General features: G+C 41.1%; 1 protein-coding gene and 1 long non-coding RNA gene across 3 annotated transcripts in view; one reads left to right on the top strand and one right to left on the bottom strand.

Annotated features, from left to right (window-relative positions):
* OTUD7A (OTU deubiquitinase 7A) overlaps positions 1–15804 on the bottom strand; it is a 187757-nt gene extending 171953 nt beyond the window's left edge. For both annotated transcript variants that reach the window (XM_075273582.1, XM_075273583.1), the window contains exon 1: positions 15548–15804. The gene's annotated coding sequence lies outside the window, so the exon portion shown is untranslated. The remainder of the gene's footprint in view (positions 1–15547) is intronic.
* Positions 15805–15894: 90 nt separating this feature from the next.
* On the top strand, positions 15895–20524 carry LOC142203107 (uncharacterized). The gene is made up of 3 exons (XR_012716102.1): positions 15895–16271; positions 17158–17494; positions 20374–20524. It is a non-coding gene; the product is annotated as an uncharacterized LOC142203107 (long non-coding RNA).
* Positions 20525–23055: the final 2531 nt, after the last annotated feature.

The raw sequence follows: 23055 nt of genomic DNA, 5'->3' as shown, positions 1-23055 counted from the left end.
GACTACTGTCGGCTTTCTAGCGGTGTATAAGGGAGGGTTCACGCGGTGTAAAAATCACGGCCGCAAAATAGCGTGGCGCATATGATCCCCGCTCCCATTGAAATCACGGCCTGCAAAAGCTCCCGCGGCGTAGACGTGCCACATCACGCGGCACGTTACATCGTGTGAACCCTCTCTAAGACTGGATGTGCTACAGGAGGTGATAGGTCCTCTTTAATTCTATGGCAAGAAAACGTCACAATCCCATGCAGTACCAGAAAAAGTAAAAAGAGGACAAAAAGCTCCCTATTATCATACTTCAGAGTCAACCTGACTAATAATCAAATATTAAAACCATACAGTATGCCCAAATAGTAGCTAGATGGTTCTTGCATAAAAAGTTAGGGTTGCCATCTAACTAGAATTTATATTAGGTTGTGGCAATTTTATTCAAACTTATGGGTGATTCTTATCTTGGTTTTCTTGTTTTTGTTTAAGGAAACCAAAAAGAATTCAGTGATCTGACGCTGTGAGAAGGAGTCAGATATTTCTGATGTGGCTTCCTTGTCCTACTACCCAAGTATTGATTACAGTAAAGAAATTGTTGATCATAGCTAATTTCGGGGGAACATATGCCTGCAATATATGGGATGGGCTAACATCGATTTCACAATTCTGATGAAAATCAAATTAATTCAATTAATTTTCCAGCCATAATTCCTAGAAATAAAGCAGCCAAATTGTACAGTGCTGCGGAATATGATGGCGCTATATAAATAAAATGTATTATTATTATTATTATTATTAACCATTTTGTCTTCTTTTCCAATTATGGACAATCAATAGACATGTAGCAGGGAACGATTTTAGCTGACATCCTATTTTGTTGGTGAGTAATTGGTTATACCTATATCTAATACATATAGCTCTGGCTTTGTCCTTCTGGAGATCACTTTGAACGCCTTCTTCAAGAAGCTCCTGACGTGATCACATTCCTACCACACATGTAGTAATCTACCTTCATGTGAACTTCTGCAGCAGATTTTAGAACGAATAGAATGAATTGTTTTACGGGCACAATGTGCCACCTGAATGGGATCTTGAGAGTTGAACCCAACACCACTTTTTGTCTGATTTCGGTGGGTAAAAAAAAAAAAATTAAAAAAAAATTGAAAGTTTTTTGTTTACTGTCAAAAGAAAGAACATTGTATCACCGTTTTCTGGTAAGACAATTCATAAGGCAACAACCAGTATGACCGATATGAGAATTGACATCTCTGTAAGCAAAAATAACAAACTTTGACACCTTGTCTATAAGCTAAACTTCAGACTCCTCTATGTTTCCACTCTCCAGCTCCTTCATAAATGTCTCATGTATAACACATGCTGATAACAAATTTACTGTAGCAAAACAGTAACATTTAATATTAAATCGCATATTACATTACTATTTCATATAATAATATTTAAAATGGTCAAATATTTTTAAGTCGGTACATTTTTATACTTTTTGGAAATCCACACAGTTGTAAACTAGACTAAACTTATAAATATACAGTCTATGGACTCAAATCCAGGCAACTGAAAATTGGTAGGTTCAGCTCTTTGGGAAAAATTCTCACAGTATTTACTGAAAGTTAAATATTTGATGAAACCACTGCCATGCTTACAGTATTAACCTAGAAGTCTAGAACTTTCACTGACGAATTCTAGCATTTGCCGGCTGAATTTTAACCAAGGTTTTTAAAATTTGTAGCTATTTTTAAAGACGATTAAACTTTAATTTAATTCTTATGAAATATATGCAAATACACGAAGGGGAATAATTTATGACACGCCCTTATGTGAACTGTAGTATATAAGTTTGCCATAGGTTTATCATAAATTGGACCACAGCGTTTCAACTGTAAACTGTCAAATATGAGACTAATATAAAAAAAATTGTGGTCAGATGTTTGTTTGTTTTTTTAACGTTTGCACTATTTTGTAGTCTACATCAATGCTATGCAAGTTATACAGTAAATGTCCCCTGACTATCAGTACTCACATTATCTAATATCATATCTTTTTACTAAAAGAAGAAATATATATCCTTGTACCGTGTTAGCCAGTGGATATGAAATGAAAGAAATTTTCTGAGAGAAGTCCTCAGTAGTTGATACCTTTTTTAATGGCTAACTCAAAAAGTTTTTTGATGACATATCGAGCTTTCGGGATTACTATAAAGGTCCCTTCATCAGGATGGTATAACACAATGTCTGAAGGTAGGCATATATATACAGAGAAATGGAGTGTTAGATGCAAAATAGATGGAAAACAGAACATAAACAGTTTTTTTAAAAAAACCACATATATATCAGTTCACAGGAAAGTTCTCTGGGTTTATGGCTTCTTTGATCAGTGACGTGGTGTCTAGTGGTTATAAAAGGCCATAAAATCCTGGGCCCTGTTTAAACCTTGTTGGAGAGTGCGAAGGGTCGTCATAAGTTTAAATTCCCATATGAGGCGATCTTTTCTGTCTCTGAAATTCCCCCTTAGTACCAGGATCTTCATATCCTGGGTCATATTATGATTTTGATTACAGAAGTGTTTTGGCACCGGGAGGTCCATTCTTCATCCTCATCCTAAGTGACTGTCCTGTCTCACCTACATACAGGCCCTCAGGACACTTAGTATACAATATCAAATACACTACATTAGGTGTGCTGCAGGTGAAGTTACCTGGGATCTTGTAGTGTCGATCAGAGTTCGGGATAACCCCCACCTGATAACCCCCACCTGGAGACGCTGAGAGGAATTACACGCAAATTACATCCACTACTGCAAAAAGACAACCATCTAAAATCCATATTTCCAGAACCCCCTCTCCTGTGTTACAGACAGCCACCAAACCTCAGGAATATGATTATTAGCAGCTCACTGTCACCTCCAACTAACAAAGGAACATTTCCATGTGGACAGAAGAGGTGCAAAACCTGCCCGCACATACTGACTACGGACAAAATAAAGATCCCGAACTCTGATCGACACTACAAGATCCCAGGTAACTTCACCTGCAGCACACCTAATGTAGTGTATTTGATATTGTGTACTAAGTGTCCTGAGGGCCTGTATGTAGGTGAGACAGGACAGTCACTTAGGATGAGGATGAACTCACACAGACATACGATTAGAGAGCAAAGAATGGACCTCCCGGTGCCAAAACACTTCTGTAATCAAAATCATAATATGACCCAGGATATGAAGATCCTGGTAATAAGGGGGAATTTCAGAGACAGAAAAGATCGCCTCATATGGGAATTTAAACTTATGACGACCCTTCGCACTCTCCAACAAGGTTTAAACAGGGCCCAGGGTTTTATGGCCTTTTATAACCACTAGACACCACGTCACTGATCAAAGAAGCCATAAACCCAGAGAACTTTCCTGTGAACTGATATATATGTGTTTTTTTAAAAAAACTGTTTATGTTCTGTTTTCCATCTATTTTGCATCTAACACTCCATTTCTCTGTATATACAGTCCTATGAAAAAGTTTGGGCACCCCTATTAATCTTAATCATTTTTAGTTCTAAATATTTTGGTATTTGCAACAGCCATTTCAGTTTGATATATCTAATAACTGATGGACACAGTAATATTTCAGGATTGAAATGAGGTTTATTGTACTAACAGAAAATGTGCAATATGCATTAAACCAAAATTTGACCGCTGCAAAAGTATGGGCGCCTCAACAGAAAAGTGACATTAATATTTAGTAGATCCTCCTTTTGCAAAGATAACAGCCTCTAGTCGCTTCCTGTAGCTTTTAATCAGTTCCTGGATCCTGGATAAAGGTATTTTGGACAAACAATTCAAGTTCAGTTAAGTTAGATGGTCGCCGAGCATGGACAGCCCGCTTCAAATCATCCCACAGATGTTCAATGATATTCAGGTCTGGGGACTGGGATGGCCATTCCAGAACATTGTAATTGTTCCTCTGCATGAATGCCTGAGGATTTGGAGCGGTGTTTTGGATCATTGTCTTGCTGAAATATCCATCCCCGGCATAACTTCAACTTCATCACTGATTCTTGAACATTATTCTCAAGAATCTGCTGATATTGAGTGGAATCCATGCGACCCTCAACTTTAACAAGATTCCCGATGCCGGCATTGGCCACACAGCCCCAAAGCATGATGGAACCTCCACCAAATTTTACAGTGGGTAGCATGTGTTTTTCTTGGAATGCTGTTTCTTTTTGGACGCCATGCATAACGCCTTTTTTATAACCAAACAACTCAATTTTTGTTTCCAAAATGAAGCTGCCTTGTCCAAATGTGCTTTTTCATACCTCAGGCAACTCTATTTGTGGCGTATGTGCAGAAACGGCTTCTTTCTCATCACTCTCCCATACAGCTTCTATTTGTGCAAAGTGCGCTGTATAGTTGACCGATGCACAGTGACACCATCTGCAGCAAGATGATGCTGCAGCTCTTTGGAGGTGGTCTGTGGATTGTCCTTGACTGTTCTCACCATTCTTCTTCTCTGCCTTTCTGATATTTTTCTTGGCCTGCCACTTCTGGGCTTAACAAGAACTGTCCCTGTGGTCTTCCATTTCCTTACTATGTTCCTCACAGTGGAAACTGACAGGTTAAATCTCTGAGACAACGTTTTGTATCCTTCCCCTGAACAACTATGTTGAACACTCTTTGTTTTCAGATCATTTGAGAGCGGGCTGTCCATGTTCGGCGACCATCAAACTTAACTGAACTTGAATTGTTTTGTAGAAAGAAATGGTCCAAAATACCTTCATCCAGGATCCAGGAACTGATTAAAAGCTACAGGAAGCGACTCGAGGCTGTTATCTTTGCAAAAGGAGGATCTACTAAATATTAATGTCACTTTTCTGTTGAGGTGCCCATATTTTTGCACCAGTCAAATTTTGGTTTAATGCATATTGCGCATTTTCTGTTAGTACAATAAACCTCATTTCAATCCTGAAATATTACTGTGTCCATCAGTTATTAGATATATCAAACTGAAATGGCTGTTGCAAACACCAAAATATTTAGAACTAAAAATGATTAAGATTAATAAGGGTGCCCAAACTTTTTCATAGGACTGTATATGCCTACCTTCAGACATTGTGTTATACCATCCTGATGAAGGGACCTTTATAGTAGTCCCGAAAGCTCGATATGTCATCAAAAAACTTTTTGAGTTAGCCATTAAAAAAGGTATCAACTACTGAGGACTTCTCTCAGAAAATTTCTTTCATTTCATATCTTTTTACTAGCAATTGATTGCATCCACCTCACTGGCCTGGGCACGTCACATAGTGCTCATACCATCCCCTTTAAATAACAGACCCTTGCTGTGAATACAGCTGTGATTTATGAACTATAGGGAAGACTTGGGTGACCAGCCAGGCATCATGCCAAACTATGCAGGCACTGAAACACAAGATTTCAGTGTGCACTCAAACACTGAGGTTATGTAGTCATGAGACTGCTGAGGTGAACAGTTTCTAGTTACAAACTTGCAGTCTGATACTTTCTGATCATTACTGCTGCAGCGGCCAATTACGGGATCAGTGTAGCCTACTATTATTGCACAGTGATGTTTAGGTTATGCTTTCCCCTTATGAGCTAATTGCAGGTTTGTTTGCTTGGATACTGAAATGTAATATTTACTTAGTACATTTTGCATCTCTTGATTCAATATTTTTTTGCAATCCCTGTGAGGTCACAATACATTACATATACACAGGGCAAGTATACAAGGAACCATTAACTGACAGATACCTAAATAAAACTCATCATACTTCTATTATGTCAGGAAGCTCTTATTAAATATCACAATTAATATAAATGGCATTAATCCGCCAACTGATGGTCAGAAATCATTGCTTACTTAGCACCTACAAGTCATTTCAGTGCCACACGTGAAGGAGACTGCTGTTCCTTTCATAGTCTAAGCATGGCCATTGCAATGGTGGTAGGGCAAAGTAAGAAAACCATGACTAAAATCTATCTGAAAGCTAAAGATGCTCAGGAGGTGACACATGGAAATATAATACTGTTTATTAAACCCAGGACGCCGCAAAATAATGTAGCACATAACTGATCCAAGAGTCTGTAGAATAAACTCTGGCTTGTTCATTTTAACATATGTTCATGTTTGAAACACAGATTACATATAGGTTTATCCAACTTTTTCTGTAGATTCTCCTCAACAATGTTTATCTTGAATCAGCCTTGACTTGTAGCAATTATTACAATATATTCAACTAAAAAGCTGCCTTCACTATTCTTTAGATTCTGTAGATTAAACCAGGACCCCACCTTGCAAATACATTGCGTATTACAGTACCTGCAAGGTGGATGGGATTCTGGCTAGTTCCATCCACATATTGCAGAAAAATATCTGCAGTGCAAATGCTGTAATTTCAAAATCTATTGTGTTTTTGTAAATCGCAGTATGTCAGTTATATGTACAGAAACCCAGGCGTTTCCCATATAGGTATAGAAAGTCTGCAGAGGAAAACACTGCAGAATTTCTGTAAAAAGCGATGCAGAATAAAAAAATTTGATGCGTTTCCATTGCAGACTTCTCTCCGTTTTGTTAGCTGGCTGTGGCTCGCTACATGCGACTTTAGTTTTAAAGGGTACCTCCAGTTATAAGTTAAAAAAAAAAAACATTCACGTACTGCGATACTTACTATAAACTAGAACTTTCCAGGGTTGTTGATTTACAATATCCTCTTCCTTTTTGGGTTTCAACAGCATAGACACCCTTTCTTCACCCCTTGTAATTGACTGAACAGCTCCAGCAGATTCCTGTGCACTTATTGGCAAGGCAGCAGCCAGCAGGAAATCTTTGCTGCAGAATCCCTATTGCTTAGGGGGCATTCATACGATGTAACGCGGCGTTGATTCTGACACGTAAACTCGTGTCAGAATCAGCACTGCACAACAGAATCCCATTGACTTCAATGGGTTTCGTTTAGTGCGCATAACACATTAAAGTCAATGGGATTCTGTTTTGCAGCGCTGATTCTCACACGAGTTTCCGTGTCAGAATCAACGCCGCGTTACATCGTGTGAATGCGCCTTTACAATGCAAATGGCCTTTCTGCTGCTGTAGGGGATAGAATGAGTGTCTGCTACGTCAGCTCAGAAAGGAGGAGGATTCTGCAAATACCCTACACTGTAACGATAGCTTAATGCAAGTACATTTACAACTAAAGATAAAGCTATTTAGAGTGAGTTGGATGAATATCTCCAACAACAAACAAAAGAATTTAGAATGGAGCACTAAGTATAAAAGGTAAGTTCAGATGTGTAGACTTTGCTGTATGGACCTACACTTTGCAAATCTGCAGCAAGTTCCACTACATGTAAACAGGGTTTAGAAAATGCTCATCCGTGGAAACTTCTGCACATAGAAATGGATCTTCTAACTCACAGCATTTTACTTCTGTTGAGGTGAATCTACACCACATTCTGCAGCAGAAATCTGCACGTTACATCAATTTTGTTAAAAAATCAATACAGATTTAGAGTGAAATCCATAGTGGAAATATTTCACCACATCTTACCTTACCCATGGTAACAACATAGGATCAGTGAAGGAAAGGAAATTTGTCATACTCAAATTATTCAGCAGCCCATGCATGTAACAAGTGAAAATAACAGGGCTTAAAGGTTAACACAAATGAATGTAAAGAGTCACACAGCAGAGGAAGTCATTTTGTGGTAAAGCATATTCAGCCTTTTCATTTATTAAAAGTCAAACACATCAATAAGCTTCAGTAGCTGAGCTTAAATTTTACTAAAACACAATTTACAAGTAAATACCAAGTAAATGCATAACACTGCATAATCTGATCCATAATAAATCAGTGGTTGTAGATTGGCATCTACACGTGCAGCATCTCCACATTCTGAAGTTATCATACACTGACTAGTGTCACTGTCTGTCTCCCACAGAAGGGTGAAAGTGAAGGGTCTCCTAGTTAAGGATCATTCATATGTGCACAGATGCCTGCTGTTTCTTTATATGTAAGTTGAAAGGAAACAGATGGCACAATTGATCTCATTGTTTTAACCCTCTCACTGCCAGGGGTCTCTTGGAAATTTTGCACCTCCAGTAGCCAGAGAAATTTTCAGTTTTGAGATGGATAAATCAAAGCTAAATTGCAGCATTAAAAAATAATCCAACCCCCCTCCCACCCGTACCTATATATTTTCCTAAAGTAGACACCTGCAGCATTGTCACAATGCCACTTGGTACTGCATACGAACAGGCACCTTCGTGCAATTTTGTTTTAAAGTGAATGTTTTATTTTTTAAAAAATGCAAATAAATGTATATTAGTTGTTAAAAGTGGAAACCAAACAATAAATTATATGCACAAAACCTTTTAAAAATAAGAGTTCAGATTTCATACACATCACTAAGGCCTACAACCGCATACACGTGTCTTCAGAAAATCACTAGAACTGGAAATGTTAAAGCTGGAAATGTTAAAAAGCTGCTTTGAAGCTGGAAATGTTAAAAAAGTATCATCCTATAAAATGTAGGGATTACCTACCATGAAAAACAAGTGAACCCCTAAACCCTATATATTTTTTGAAAGTAGATAACCTGAAGTTTTCATATGTCTCATTGGGTTATCAATAGCCGCATCCACCTTCACGCAACTTTGTAACAAACAAAAACAATTTTTTGAAAAAATGCACTAAAACACATATTTGCACCTAAAGCTCATGTTCATTCTCACATTTGTATACAAAATACATTTAAAATAATAGCTTATGGTGTATACAATGTGTATATATACTATATGTACTGCAAACATCAACTACAGAACTCGAACTCCCAAAAACACTGAGGGATCCTTCACACAGAGTTACGCTCCACTCATTCTGAACGTAAAAGTCGTTTAGAATGAGCGCGTAAAAAAACAGATCCCATTGATTTCTATGGGTGCCAGCAGATGCGCGCTTTTTTACCTATTGCTTTCAATGTGATGCCGGCACCCATAGAAATCAATTGGATCTGGTTTTTCCGAGCTCATTCTGAACGAGTTTTATGTTCAGAATGAGCGGAGTGTAACTCTGTGTGAAGGCTGCCTAAGGGCCCCTTCACACGGAGTAAACGCATGTGTATTTTGGCAAAATACACGTATAAAAAATACACGTGTAAAATAAGACTCCCATTGACTTCAATGACATTTTTTTACACGTGTAAAAAAACACGTCAAAATACACGTGTAAAATGTCTTTGAAGTCAATGGGAGTCTTATTTTTACACGTGTATATTTACATGTGTATTTTGCCAAAATACACCCGCGTTTACTCTGTGTGAAGGGACCCTAATACAGAAGACAAGCAGGACTTTGCTGTTATTCACTAATATGTTAAAAAGCTATACTGCAGCTAGCAAATTGTGACACCAAAATCTAACTTTTTTCAGATTACACAGCATACCGTATATAAAAACACAATTTAATAATTCATATATACAACCACCTTCATGCAACTTTGCAGCAGAGATTACAAGCAAAAATTGCACAAAAATTCTAATTTGTCACTAAAGTACAAGCTCAAGCAATCCCTTTTTGCAAACAAAATGTACTTTCCAAAAAACTGCAATATGTGAGGAGTTCATACATACCACACATGTATATACTGTATTTACAGGGGCAGGTGTTAAACGCCAAAAATCACAGAAATGCCCCAACCCATTTTGTGCATGCAAATTAAATAGGACTTTACATAAAAATTTTATTTTCTATCCCCCTATAAAAATTTTAGCAATCTATACCTTCATCTCTAGTGATAATAGTTATTACTCTTATTTTAGCGTGTAACGGATATCACTAGAGATGTATTTTACTGTAAAAAGCTCAGGTATGGACAGGACAGGGATTGGGTTAAATGTAAACTTTAATCATGACTTTGTGTATATGATGTGTTTGGTGCCTCTTTGTATCTGTTATGTAAGTGTTAAGTATGACTTTTTTGGCGTTGTGACCTGGACAATGGGAAACGTCTGGGTCAGAGCACCAATATACTTTTTGGTTATGCTCAAAGGTATTAGATAAGAATACCCCTCTAGTAAGGCTCAGGGGGAATTACATGATCCCTCTACGTGACAATCAGAGTGCAAAAGTATAGCATACACTCTGATTGACGGGAGAGGGGAGTAGCAGGGACAGAAGTCCATGCTACCCCCTTCCTGGGGTCACATACAGGGTATGCACAAATGATGATAATGATTCCTCACCCCTGTGCAGTCTGCAGGGCCCCTCCTCCCCCTCCCCTTCCTATTACACTTCACAAGATGCTTCCCGAGACAGGGTGGGGCAATTTAGAGTCCTGTGTCTCAGGACTGGATGGGGCTATCATAATGATTTAAGATTCATTTTCAAGATGAAAATCTCATCTTTAAAATGATACCAAGATGTTCATAATAGCACTTACAGTTATGGAACAAATTGCTGTTAAAAACGCTGTTGGGAATTGAGATCTTCAATGGGATCTCAATGCCGAATAGCGTTTTCAACAGTGAATTACTCCGTAACTATAAGTGCTATCATGAAGTTCTTGGTATCATTTTAAAGATGAGATTCTCTTCCATTCCTGAGATATCGGCAATAAAAGTAAGGACGCACTAGATTCATCCTCGGCTGCAGAAGTGCCACCCTGGGAGGACGTATAACCTATGTGGGTGGCAGGGAAAGGGTTAATGGAAACAGTCAAGTGTGGTTTGTAAAGTGATCAGTGCTGATGCTTGAGATTGACTGTAGCATTCACCTATGAGACACCCTGCTGACGTCAGTTGGGAACCTGTAAACAGATGCCATTGCTGGAAATGGAGGACCAGTGAAAGGTGACATACACATATATATATATATATATATATATATATATATATATATATATATATTATTACATCTATAAGCAGCGCTTCTATATGTATTATATAGTTGGACAACCCCTTTAAGTATATGTCAAATTGACTCAAGGCTGTGTATAACCTCCATACAGGTCACAGGTCACTGTGAAAAGAAAAGAGAGTCATTACCATAATCAAAGAGATGTCTGCTTAGAGACAGCATCTGTTAAATAACTAAAAATCCCCATTAGGAAAAACTATACTGTATATGTAGGGGATTTTTTAAGCATCAACCTTATTAGACATATGAGGAGTCAGGCATACAAACTATGGATGTACAGAATGACATGAGACTTCAGATATTTATGACATGTCTTGCCTTAAGAGTATAAGCCACAAATCTATTTCACTAGCTCAATCTTTAACATTTCATGACATCTATTAGAGATGTGCTCCCTACGCTCACAGATAAGACAAATACTGCAGCCTTCATTACAAAATAGTTTTTGTTTTTTTGCTGGGTTTCTGGTTTTGGACTTAGAAGACAAAGTAAAGATATCTATATTAAAACATGTGATCCCCGGTTCTTCTATGTGTGAGCAGTCACTGCATTTATTATTTCCATAACAGACACAGTCTAAAGGGAACCAGTCACAGTGCACAGTGCAGCCAGTATGTTATGTAGCAGGAGTAGCTGAGTAGATTTATATATAGTTTTATTTTATTTTATGTTATCCATTCAGTGTAACTTGTCATTTATACCTCTGGGCTTGGGAATCCAGTGGGCAGTCCTACTCAATGATTGACAGATAACTCTTTGTGCACATTTATACAGATAAGGTTGTCAATCACTGAGCTAGACGTTAGGTTAGACCATAAATATATTATCGGTTGGGGTGGTATGAGTTGAGCTGCAGTAATGGCGCCCCACCTTATATAGTATAAAGAAGTCATCTACTTTCACCTCTGTGCACTATATAGTTTTGGGACCCAACATGGTCTCAATTAGCTGATCTTTGTGGGGGCCAATTGTCTCCCCCTACACTATCATATATTTATGACCTATCTTAAAGGGGTTGTCCCATCTCAAGGATCCTATCTATACTGATAGCTTATTTAAATTGAAACCCTTTCCTAAATATATTGCTTTAGAAATTCTGCTTTCTTTGCCTGCAATGTGAGATTATATCTCCCATTGTTTACACAGCGTTGCTATAACCACAAACCTGGGAGACAGGACAAGTGACGTCCCTTACTCAGTCCTGGGAAGACAATCCGTTCAGCTAATTGCACTTTGCTGATAACACCAAGTCTAATATCTCTCTAAGTAAACACACAGATAACACAGAGTCTGTTTTGTACAAAAATCTGTAGATTATCTGACCTGCAGACGTGTTGTTTGTCCCATTCAGCAGGAGGGAGAGAAATACAGGAAGTGAGAAGCTGACACTGCATACAGCCTGGCTGAGAGGCTGAGATGGGAGAACCCCTTTAAGGATAGGGATATGCCATAAAAAAAGATCAAAAGTTTTAGATCAGCAAGTGATAATTTACACTGAATATTTTTGACACAAAACTATACATCAATCTGTTCAGTTCCCTCAGCTATATAACATGTTGCCTGCAGATCAGATGGCATGTCATTCTCTTTAGATGTACTAGACCATGCAATATTGGGGGATTTCTTAGATTCTATAGTTAAACTAAGCTACCAGGTTATTCCCTCCCATTTGGGTTAGCACAAGAGAGTGTATCCTAAGCTACTTTACACAAGAGGAGTTACAGAGATAGCTGTATAATCATTTTATGTTTAGCTGCTGAGAGACATGCAGAATACCATATATCACGCTGTCTTTTGGGGTGGGGGTTTACAAGGTGCTTACTTTTCTGCTCTGGAAAACTTCTGCTAGAGTAAATGTCTCCCCCATGATGTGCTGTTCACAAGCGGGTCCCTCATTTTCACCCACACATTTAACTATTACTCCTAGAAGAGACATTAATATAGTGGCTCTCCACTCCAGCTAAAACACTACAATAAGTGACAAGTAACAATAAGTATGGTGTCCAGGCAGAGAAAAAAATAATAGATACAAACAAATACAAAATTTTACTTCATTAGTTGACTATGTCACACGTTGTTCCGCCAGTTATATTTATGCTGCTATTTAATGACTGGTTATTATATAAAAATATCATAATTAAATGATAGTGTGAAGGTAAAAAAGTTCAGTACAGGCAACTCCTTAGATGTCAAAAAAAGATGGGAAACAACTAATCTCGATGCGTTTTGGTGCCATGCAGGGCTGTGGAGTCCGTAGCCCAAAATACCGACTCCTATTTTTCTACAGTCAGACTCCAGCTCTGACTCTGACTCATAAATGGCTGTCAGCCATAAAGATCCTTTACTTCATTGAAAAGCGCATGACTGAATTCCTATGAATATAAATATGCAACAAGCAATAATTATATAGTCCAATCAATCACTTTTAATTATTTTATTTTGAAGCCAGAGTCAGTAACTTTGCTTCCTGACTCCAACTACACCCAAAATTGGTCCTCAATCTGACCCCACTGCCCTTGTGCCATTGTTGTGCTGTTACACTTTTGTGAACTACTTGTAGTGAAATCTTTCTTTGCAGAATTTTTTTTTCAATGGAGGAAAACTGCAGCAATGAAAACTATGCTTAAAAACATAGACTTTGAGTTATAACATAATGTAAATAGTCTGAAGGTGGCCATATATATTACTTTAATGTCATGCAAACCTGCAGATTTTGATTGGATTGGCTGGCCATCTAGTGTTTATAGCGATGTCCTAGCTTTGCAGCAGCTTGAACTCTTCTCCCCATTTGTAATGCATGTATTCTCAGGTGAGCCAAGTGTGCACATGTATGGGGAGGATCAGAAGGGATCATGTTGGCTGAAATACAATTATCTAAAGTGTATGGCCAGCCTTCCCACATGGTAGATCCCATTCAACTAAATGGGGTTTGCAGAAATCTATGCACATGCTACAGAAACAACCTCATTCAGATGCATTGAATGGATTTTTCATTCAAAGAAATTTCTGCATTGTACCCTTACCAGAGTTATCACTTTAGCTTTCCAAGATTCCGGGACATGAAATCTGCCTGGGTTAACCCCTTTAATTACAACATACACTTTATAATATGACAAGCGAAGTAAAAACCAACTCGCAGAACAACAAAAAAATAAGCATATATGCACATGAACACCTGTACCATTGGCAACAATCGCAGGAAGTCTGTTATTTGCTTTGCTGAAAGAGACATACCCAAGCTAGTGATCACAACAAGGGGAAATCTGAAACATATTGTGTATCTGTAAAGTATACACAATAGTGAAATCCAATAATAACAACAGTGTTTATGACACAAGATGGATGAATCTGCAACATATTTTGGGTAATGTATTGTACACACTAGTGAAATTCCAAAATACCAATGTTCAGGACAGGCCATATATTCCATTTGCCATCTCTAGACTAGTGATCACAAGATGAATTAATCTGAAGCATATTTTTGATTGGATATTACACACTGATGAAATTCCATAATACTAGTGTTTAAGACCAGTCATAGATAATATTCATTGTGCTACCTCCAGGTCTAGTGTACCATGGACAGTACACATGCCAGGACAGATAATTACATACAATAAAAAATGATGTCAATTAATCCAGTAAATAGAATGTACGATAACCAGTCCAATCTGCTTCATGTGGCGGGTGTCTGCCATAACAAGGTATCCCAGGGCCTGCTAGTACTTGGTGTTCCTTCATTGCATCCAGGTTATTGAATATAAATGGGCAAACTTCGCTTTCATAAACTGGGTCAGGCTGGCACACAAACCGGTAGGTTTGCCACCTGCCAGCCATTTTTTCTGGCCTAGCCAGCAAAAATAGAACTCACTAGCACTGATACAAATAGGACAGTCCTAGCATTCATGACACAATACTACTAGTAAATCTTATATTGTAGACTGCAGAAAACATGGTATGATACATGACACAAATGTATGTGAAAACTGCACTAACTACATGACAGTGCTTTCCAAACACCTGTGGTATGACTGCATGTGGCACAGACAATGTGACCCTCTATTGACATCATGTGACAATACAAAATGAACCCCATTAATACATATAGCATCCACAGTGTGATGTCACCATACAGTGGTGCAAATATGACATATACACAGAACAGTCACTGGCATGACAAATACATGTGATATTTACACAGATTTACATGATGTGCCATCTGTACCTGGAATGTGGAAGGCAAGCACTCATGATGCATGTATCACATATGTCACTTCTGCATGTGACCTGCACAGTGGTGACCCTGACTATCCGACTGCATGTACATGGTACATACATGATCAGCTAATTATCTGTACAGCATCATGTATGTGCTAAGCATGACTGCTCAGTGATGGGATGGCACAAGGTGGAGGTCACAGCAGCACAGTCTATATAGGGGAGTCCTGGCACTGCAGTGCCAACTCTCAGCCTACTAGTACATCAATTCAAGGTGATCACACAATGCGGAGTGACCGTGCACCAGGGACTGAGGATAGCAGAGGATAGCAACGCTGATCCTGTCCCATCTCTGCACTGCAGGCACACAACAACAATGCCCAGCATCCATACAAGGCTTACCCGCCTCATGCATCCTCCCCATCCTCCATGCATAGCATCGCATCAGGCTGGTGCACCCAGGCTCCAATCCCAGCCTCCGTACACAGCATCCGATCCCTTCTTACTTCACCCTGCAGAACCGAGAGACAGCCCCCCTGTCTTCAAGACGCGTGACATCACCAACCCAGACTCCTCCCTCCCGGCCAGGCACTAGAACACTATGAAGGAGAAAAACCAGTGAATGACACCAGCGAGGTCCGGGTCATTGGCTCAGCCACCTGTCTGGTAGCCCTTGAAGCGAATAGAGGGAAGGCTGAGACTGTTGGGCAGTTTGAATTCTGTTTGGAGTTAAATAAAGTTCAAGGCTCCTGCTTTAATGTTCTAAATAAGGCTACCTCCCCCCTCCCTCTTCCTCTGGTGGGGGTTGAGGGAGGGGACGGAGTCTGGTCACGTGTGAAGGCAGTACGTAAGTAACAAAACTGTGTGCACGTGGGCGGAGCTTCACCTTCTACCATCAGAAGTCTGGTGAGAGGAACTCTCTGCTTACCTGCATCATGGCAGACAACCTGGAGAGATTGCTGTTGGAGAAGCTGAGGGAAGAGGGCCTGGGATGGCTGGAGGCGAATTTGCTGAAGTCCAGGGAGGAACGTCAGGAGGAGTTGCCATCTGCACCTGGGGAGCCGAGGCGTTCACGCCGTGAAGCACGTCAGCCGAGAAGACTGAGCCCTAAGCTCACCTAGAGGAGGTAAGCGCTGTAACCCCGGCAGTGGCTTGCACCCTTCACCTGCGGGGAGAGGCACTGTGTCACAGGAGAAGTCCCTGGTGTCTTGTGCACGCTTTGCCTCTGGGAGATGCGTGGTGGTTAACAAGATGCTGGAGTGATGCCGGCGGCTGAAGATGTCACACCTGCTGGTTCTGAAGAGAATCAGAGCACGAGTGGCAGCGCTGCTACTTTGCCGGCACCTACTGTTGGTCCTGCTCCCATGGATGTCGGGTGTCCCTGCGTTGTGTCTGAGTCCTCTTTCTGTGGCTGCTGCTCCCTGTGTATTGCTGGAGCCAGAGCAGCTTGGGGATGGCCTTCCAATGCCTGCTGTCTCTGAGCTGCTTGCAGGGGGAGGGGTGAGCCTGCTGTCACTGAGCTGCCTGCAGAGAGAGCGGAGAGGGGTGAAGCTGTATATGTGGGCTAGGAGCTGCAGGGAGAGGGGGGAGAGGTGATGCTGCTTATGTCAATTATCTGTTTCACAAAGGGGGGGAGTGGGAGGGGGGAGTGATAATGTCGTTCCAGCTACTTATGTGATGCTAGGGGAGAGTTGATCCTGTACCTGTGAATTATGTGGTGGGAGGGGCTAAAAGTGACATGGTGCCAGTGGGTTATGTTATGCAAAGGGGGTCAATGAGTGGGGGAATGGGTGAACCTGTGCCTGTATTTGTTTGTCCTCAGCTACAGCATGCTGTGTCAAATGTTTCACCACTTTGTGAACTGCCTGGGGGTTGCAATCTGCATGTATTACCTTCTGCTGGTGCCAGTGGTGGTGTGGGTGGCCGGAGCTCACGGGCAGGGGTTCGGCCCGCTGTGTTGTCTCCTCTCGTTCCCAGACCGCTTTCTGCCTCTGATTCTTATTCTTCCGCAGGTTCACTTCATATAAGGTGAGATGACCGTTGCCGTGACCACCATCGCCGACGCTGTGGTTCCTCATGAGAGATACGCCGGCCTGGTTCCATATCTCCTAGTCGGCAAGCCCATCATCGGAGGGAATCTTCTCATGCCTGTTCTTACTGTTTTTCTACAAGATCGTCCAGGTCTTCTTCGAGACGTCGTGGCAAAGATCAGTCCCTGAGGCGTAGTCGTGGCTCCAGTTGTCGTTCTTTCACCCTCTCCAGGGGCCAGCCCGCGCCCTGTGGAACAGACTTTAGCACCTGCTGCTTCACCATTACAGCCATCTTTGGAGACAGGGACAGGGAGAGCTGGTGAGTTACCTTGCCAACCCCCTTGGTCTGCCTTTCCTTTTTCTGTTCCCCCTGATGATCTTGCTTCTGTGTTACGTAAGATGTTCTGTCAGTTAGAGAATCCAGGTAGTATTCAGAACTCACTTACGGGGTCAGGGGGGAAGGTCTCTTCCCCGTCCGTAGCTCTGCCTCTAGGTCTCACTTTTAGGGATTCAATATTCTGTGGGGTCACTCAGCTGGGCACTCATATTCCTGCAGACACTCGAGAGAAAATTTTAAAGAATGAGAATATTGACAAATGGCCCCTTCTCTCAATGGATCATGTGACTGTTGACAGAGAAAGTTTGAGCGGGGTTCAGATCACAAGCCCAAGGTTGCCAAGACATTTGGCAGCTGGTTGTAGGTGTTTTCGGTCCTCGCTCACATTTTATATCAACACGCACTGGATATGTGGCCGAAGCTGTTCGTGTACCTGGATACAATTCATAGCGCTCACAAGCTGCACGGAGGTTCGGCTTGGTGGCGCTATAATGAGGAATTCTGGTGTCGCATGGCCTTGACTCCAGCAGTAGGCTGGGCCACCAAGACCACGGATGTTTGGATACACCTTATCTTTTCTCAGAGGCCTCAATGGTCCTTTCAGTCTGGATCCACGGGGGGGGGGGGGGGGGGTACATCCCAAGGTCTATTCAGCACAGGGCCACGGGTTTGTGTTGGCTCTACAATGAGGGCCACTGACGATTCTTCTCTGCTTGTAAGTTTCAACACGACTGTTCCATATGCGAAGGTACCCATCCGGACCTCAAATGTTCCCGTTGGGGTAAGCAGTCCAAAGTGGGTGCGCCTGGTAGCTGAGAAAACTCCGGTGAGAATGGAGGTCATGGTTAAGTCTGTACCCCAGGAAATGGGAGGCCACATTGTTGCGTGAGGGTTTTGCGGACGGTATCTTTATACTGTTCCAGAACTCTATGTCTTCGTTTTTATGTTCCAATTTAAAGTCAGTTGTCGAGAATCTGTCTTTGGCATGAGAAAAAGTGATGAAGGAGGTGGTATTGGGTAGGATGGCTAGTCCCTTTGATGACTTCCTCCTTTCCAATTTTCATGTTTCTCCCTTGGGTTTGGTTCCTAAAAAAAAAGAATCTGGAAAGTTCCGCCTCATTCATCACTTTTCCTTTCCTTGCAGCGAATCGGTCAATGACAGTATACCAGATGAGGATGTGACGGCTTCATATACGTCACTTGATTGGGGGTGGACTTGGTTTACAGAGCGGGGCCTGGGGCCCTTTTTGCCAAGTCGGCTCTAGAATCGGCGTTTCGTTTGTTACCCATTCACCCCGATTGTTTCCACTTGCTGGGTCGTACCGTAGCCAGCAAGTTTTTGGTTGTTATGTGTTTTTACCAATGGGGTGCTCTATTTCCTGCTATCTTTTTGAAATTTTTAATTCGTTTTCGTTGTCCCCCAACACCTCTAGGCTTTTCTTCTACATGGTAGGATTCCTCAGGAGGTAAGTACTACGTTGGGTACTAAGTGGAAGGATTCCACCTGAGGAAGCCTACCATGTAGGTAAAACTCATAAAGGTGTTGTTTACGTCGGTACTCTTGACCGCTGTTTTCATCATGTCCACAGGTATTATACCTACTTTTCAATTCTGGTGTTTCCTATTGCTGAGTCTATGATGATTAGATGTTTCATTATGTCATTGCTCCTATATATTGCACCATTTGTATATATTAATATATTTTGACTTATATACTTTTGATATGATTGCACCTATAGCTCCTATTGCACCAATTACTCTTTTCAAATATCGTCCTGACCCTTGCCGTCTGGGTGCTATATATGGTATAGCCGATAGATTGGTTATGGCATGCTTTTATCGACACCATTATTGACTGATATATGATCTATATGTCCGGTTGAGTTTCTCACTTGATGTATTTTTGTATCATGGCTTTTTACCATCTGCCTGTCTGTCTTTCTCAATAAATTTAATATTATTTTATATAACCATCATCTTGTATTTATTACCTTTTTTGGGGCGTTTCTGTTTTCTTTTGGTACTGTGGTCCTAGTCATACATGTGGGTGGGAGCAACCAAGGAAAAGTGAAGTTGGGTGACCTTATTTCCGTCATTAAACAGAACTTTATGCATTTCCCTTATTTTTTCGATAAAGTTGTTATGCTGTGATCTGAGGTGGTACCAAGGAAGTTCTGGCAAGGGGCTAGAAACATGGCAGCCCTGGAGCGAGCCCACAGGGTATTGAGTTTCTAGACATGTGCGGGCTCTGGGGGGGGTGATTGTGTACTAAACCGGAGTTAGAGGGGAACAACAGCAAACTCTTGTTACGGGATGGAGTGCACCTCAATCCAATTGCCTTGGATATTCTCTTTGCCGGCCTTCAGGACAGCATTGAGAAGGCTCTAGTGTTGTCTCCTGGGACTGGTCAGAGGCAAGTGTAGGAATACATTGCCCCCTCCTGTGTCAGAAGGTTCCATACTCCCCCCTTAGGAGAGGAACAGTTTTCCAACATTAAAGGAGTTCAAAGTTAATAAAGTGGCTTTGGTTATATGTCACAATAGTCTGGTAGCCCTTGAAGCAAATACAGAGAAGGTCTGAGACTGTTGGGCAGTTAGAATTCTGTTTGGCGTTAAATAAAGTTCGACTTCTGCTTTAATGTTCTAAATAAGTCTACCTCCCCCCCTCCCTCTTCCTCTGGTGGGGGGTTGAGGGAGGGGGTGGAGTTTGGTCACGTGTGAAGGCAGGTACGTAAGTAACAAAACTGTGGGCACGTGGGTGGATCTTCACCTTCTACCATCAGTATTCTGGTGAGAGGAACTTCCGGCTGCCCTGTGGTGGTTTTGCAATTTATGTGTTCTTTCTCTCTTTTCTTTTCACAGTTATCACAGCGTGGTGGAAGGTTCCATGTCCCCCACCTTAGGAGAGGAACAGTTTGCCCACATGTCTGCTGTCCGGCAGCGGTCAACATCCGGGTGAAGGATGCAGAGGAAGAGGCGGGGCATGGAGGGGTTTTTCTTTATTCATGTTCAAGTTTTCTCCAGAGTTATGTTTACTAAATAAATGCTGTGGCCAATCCCAGCTTTACCCGCAATCCAGGTGTCTGTGGTTATTTTAAAGGAGTCCAAAGGAGGAAGTTGTGAAGACAAATGCTCGGTAGGCGTGATAGAGAAAGCTAGCGACCTGGGGGTGGGGTTACAAGAGAGACTGGAAACGTGCAGGGATACAAGACGAGCTGTGATTGGCTGGCACTTTAAACCCCATAAATCCTCTCAGCTGTTCCTTGAATGTGAGCGCTGCAGTCCTCAGGATACACGAGAGGTGGCAGTGCTGCCATGTACTTCTGTGTGCCTGCCAGTGCTGCTGTGTGGCAGTCTGTGTGCCCTGTGCCCAGCCTCCTGCACCTGACCGCAGGCTCTCATACACACACACACCAAATAGTGGTGCTGGCTACTTTAACCCTTTCATTATGAAACAAGAGGGTTTGAAGTGTTTTCAATGTGTCTATGACTGTTTTACCAACTTTGCTCTCCTTGTCATTGTGCTTTAATGTTTTTTTTTCTCCAAATTGCAAATCTGAACTGTGAAGTTTCATCTTAGTGGCCATTCACATTATGTTTCGCTCATCCATTTACAGTCCTATGAAAAAGTTTGGGCACCCCTATTAATCTTAATCATTTTTAGTTCTAAATATTTTGGTGTTTGCAACAGCCATTTCAGTTTGATATATCTAATAACTGATGGACACAGTAATATTTCAGGATTGAAATGAGGTTTATTGTACTAACAGAAAATGTGCACTATGCAATAAACCAAAATTTGACCAGTGCAAAAGTATGGGCACCTCAACAGAAAAGTGACATTAATATTTAGTAGATCTTCCTTTTGCAAAGATAACAGCCTCTAGTCGCTTCCTGTAGCTTTTAATCAGATCCTGGATGAAGGTATTTTGGACCATTCCTCTTTACAAAACAGTTCAAGTTCAGTTAAGTTTGATGGTGGCCGAGCATGGACAGCCCGCTTCAAATCATCCCACAGATGTTGAATGATAATCAGGTCTGGGGAATGGGATGGCCATTCCAGAACATTGTAATTGTTCCTCTGCATGAATGCCTGAGTCGATTTGGAGCGTTGTTTTGGATTATTGTCTTGCTAACATATCCATCTCCGGCGTAACTTCAACTTCGTCACTGATTCTTGAACATTATTCTCAAGAATCTGCTGATACTGAGTGGAATCCATGTGACCCTCAACTTTAACAAGATTCCCGGTGCCGGCATTGGCCACACAGCCCCAAAGCATGATGGAACCTCCACCAAATATTACAGTGGGTAGCAAGTGTTTTTCGTGTAATGCTGTTTTTTTTGGACGCCATGTATAATGCCTTTTTGTATGACCAAACAACTCAATCTTTGTTTCATCAGTCCACAGGACCTTCTTCCAAAATGAAGCTGGCTTGTCCAAATGTGCATTTGCATACCTCAGGTGACTCTGTTTGTGGCGTGCTTGCAGAAACAGCTTCTTTCTCATCACTCTCTAATACAGCTTCTGATTGTGCAAAGTGCGCTCTATTGTTGACCGATGCACAGTGACACCATCTGCAGCAAGATGATGCTGAAGCTCTTTGGAGGTGGTCTGTGGATTGTCCTTGACTGTTCTCTCCATTCTTCTTCTCTGCCTTTCTGATATTTTTCTTGGTCTGCCACTTCTGGGCTTAACAAGAACTGTCCCTGTGGTCTTCCATTTCCTTACTATGTTCCTCACAGTGGAAACTGACAGGTTAAATCTCTGAGACAACTTTTTGTATCCTTCCCCTGAACAACTATGTTGAACAATCTTTGTTTTCAGATCATTTGAGAGTTGTTTTAAGTAGCCCATGATGCCACTCTTCAGAGGAGATTCAAATAGGAGAACAACTTGCAATTGGCCACCTTAAATACCTTTTCTCATGATTGGATAGATCTGGCTATGAAGTTCAAAGCTCAGTGAGGTTACAAAAACAATTTTGTGCTTCAGTAAGTCAGTAAAAAGTAGTTAGGAGTATTCAAATCAATAAAATGATAAGGGTGCCCATACTTTTGCACCGGTCAAATTTTGGTTTAATGCATGTTGCACATTTTCTGTTAGTACAATAAACCTCATTTCACTCCTGAAATATTACTGTGTCCATCAGTTATTAGATATATCAAACTGAAATGGCTGCTGCAAACACCAAAATATTTAGAACTAAAAATGATTAAGATTAATAGGGGTGCCCAAACTTTTTCATAGGACTGTAACTGATCAGTTTTTACAGATGCAAAAACTGATGCTGAAAAAAGGGAAGAAATCAAATGGAAAATAATGGACATCTGTTTACATAGAGTCCATGTTAAAGAGAACCTTTCATGTCCTCGGGCTTATGCGGTTTTACATATCACTAGAAAGCTTTCCCGTTATGTGTCCCAGTGCAAGAGATATCGGTGCCCTTACCAATATCTCTTTACCATCAGAAGGTTGTCCCTGACTGTCTAGCCAGGATGTGAGGAACACCCCTCCTGACAGTACTGTTCATAGCTCTGTAC

Source organism: Leptodactylus fuscus, chromosome 5 (assembly GCF_031893055.1).
Source record: "Leptodactylus fuscus isolate aLepFus1 chromosome 5, aLepFus1.hap2, whole genome shotgun sequence".
NCBI classification, from domain to species: Eukaryota; Metazoa; Chordata; class Amphibia; order Anura; family Leptodactylidae; genus Leptodactylus; species Leptodactylus fuscus.
This window is presented reverse-complemented; position numbering and strand designations above follow the sequence as displayed.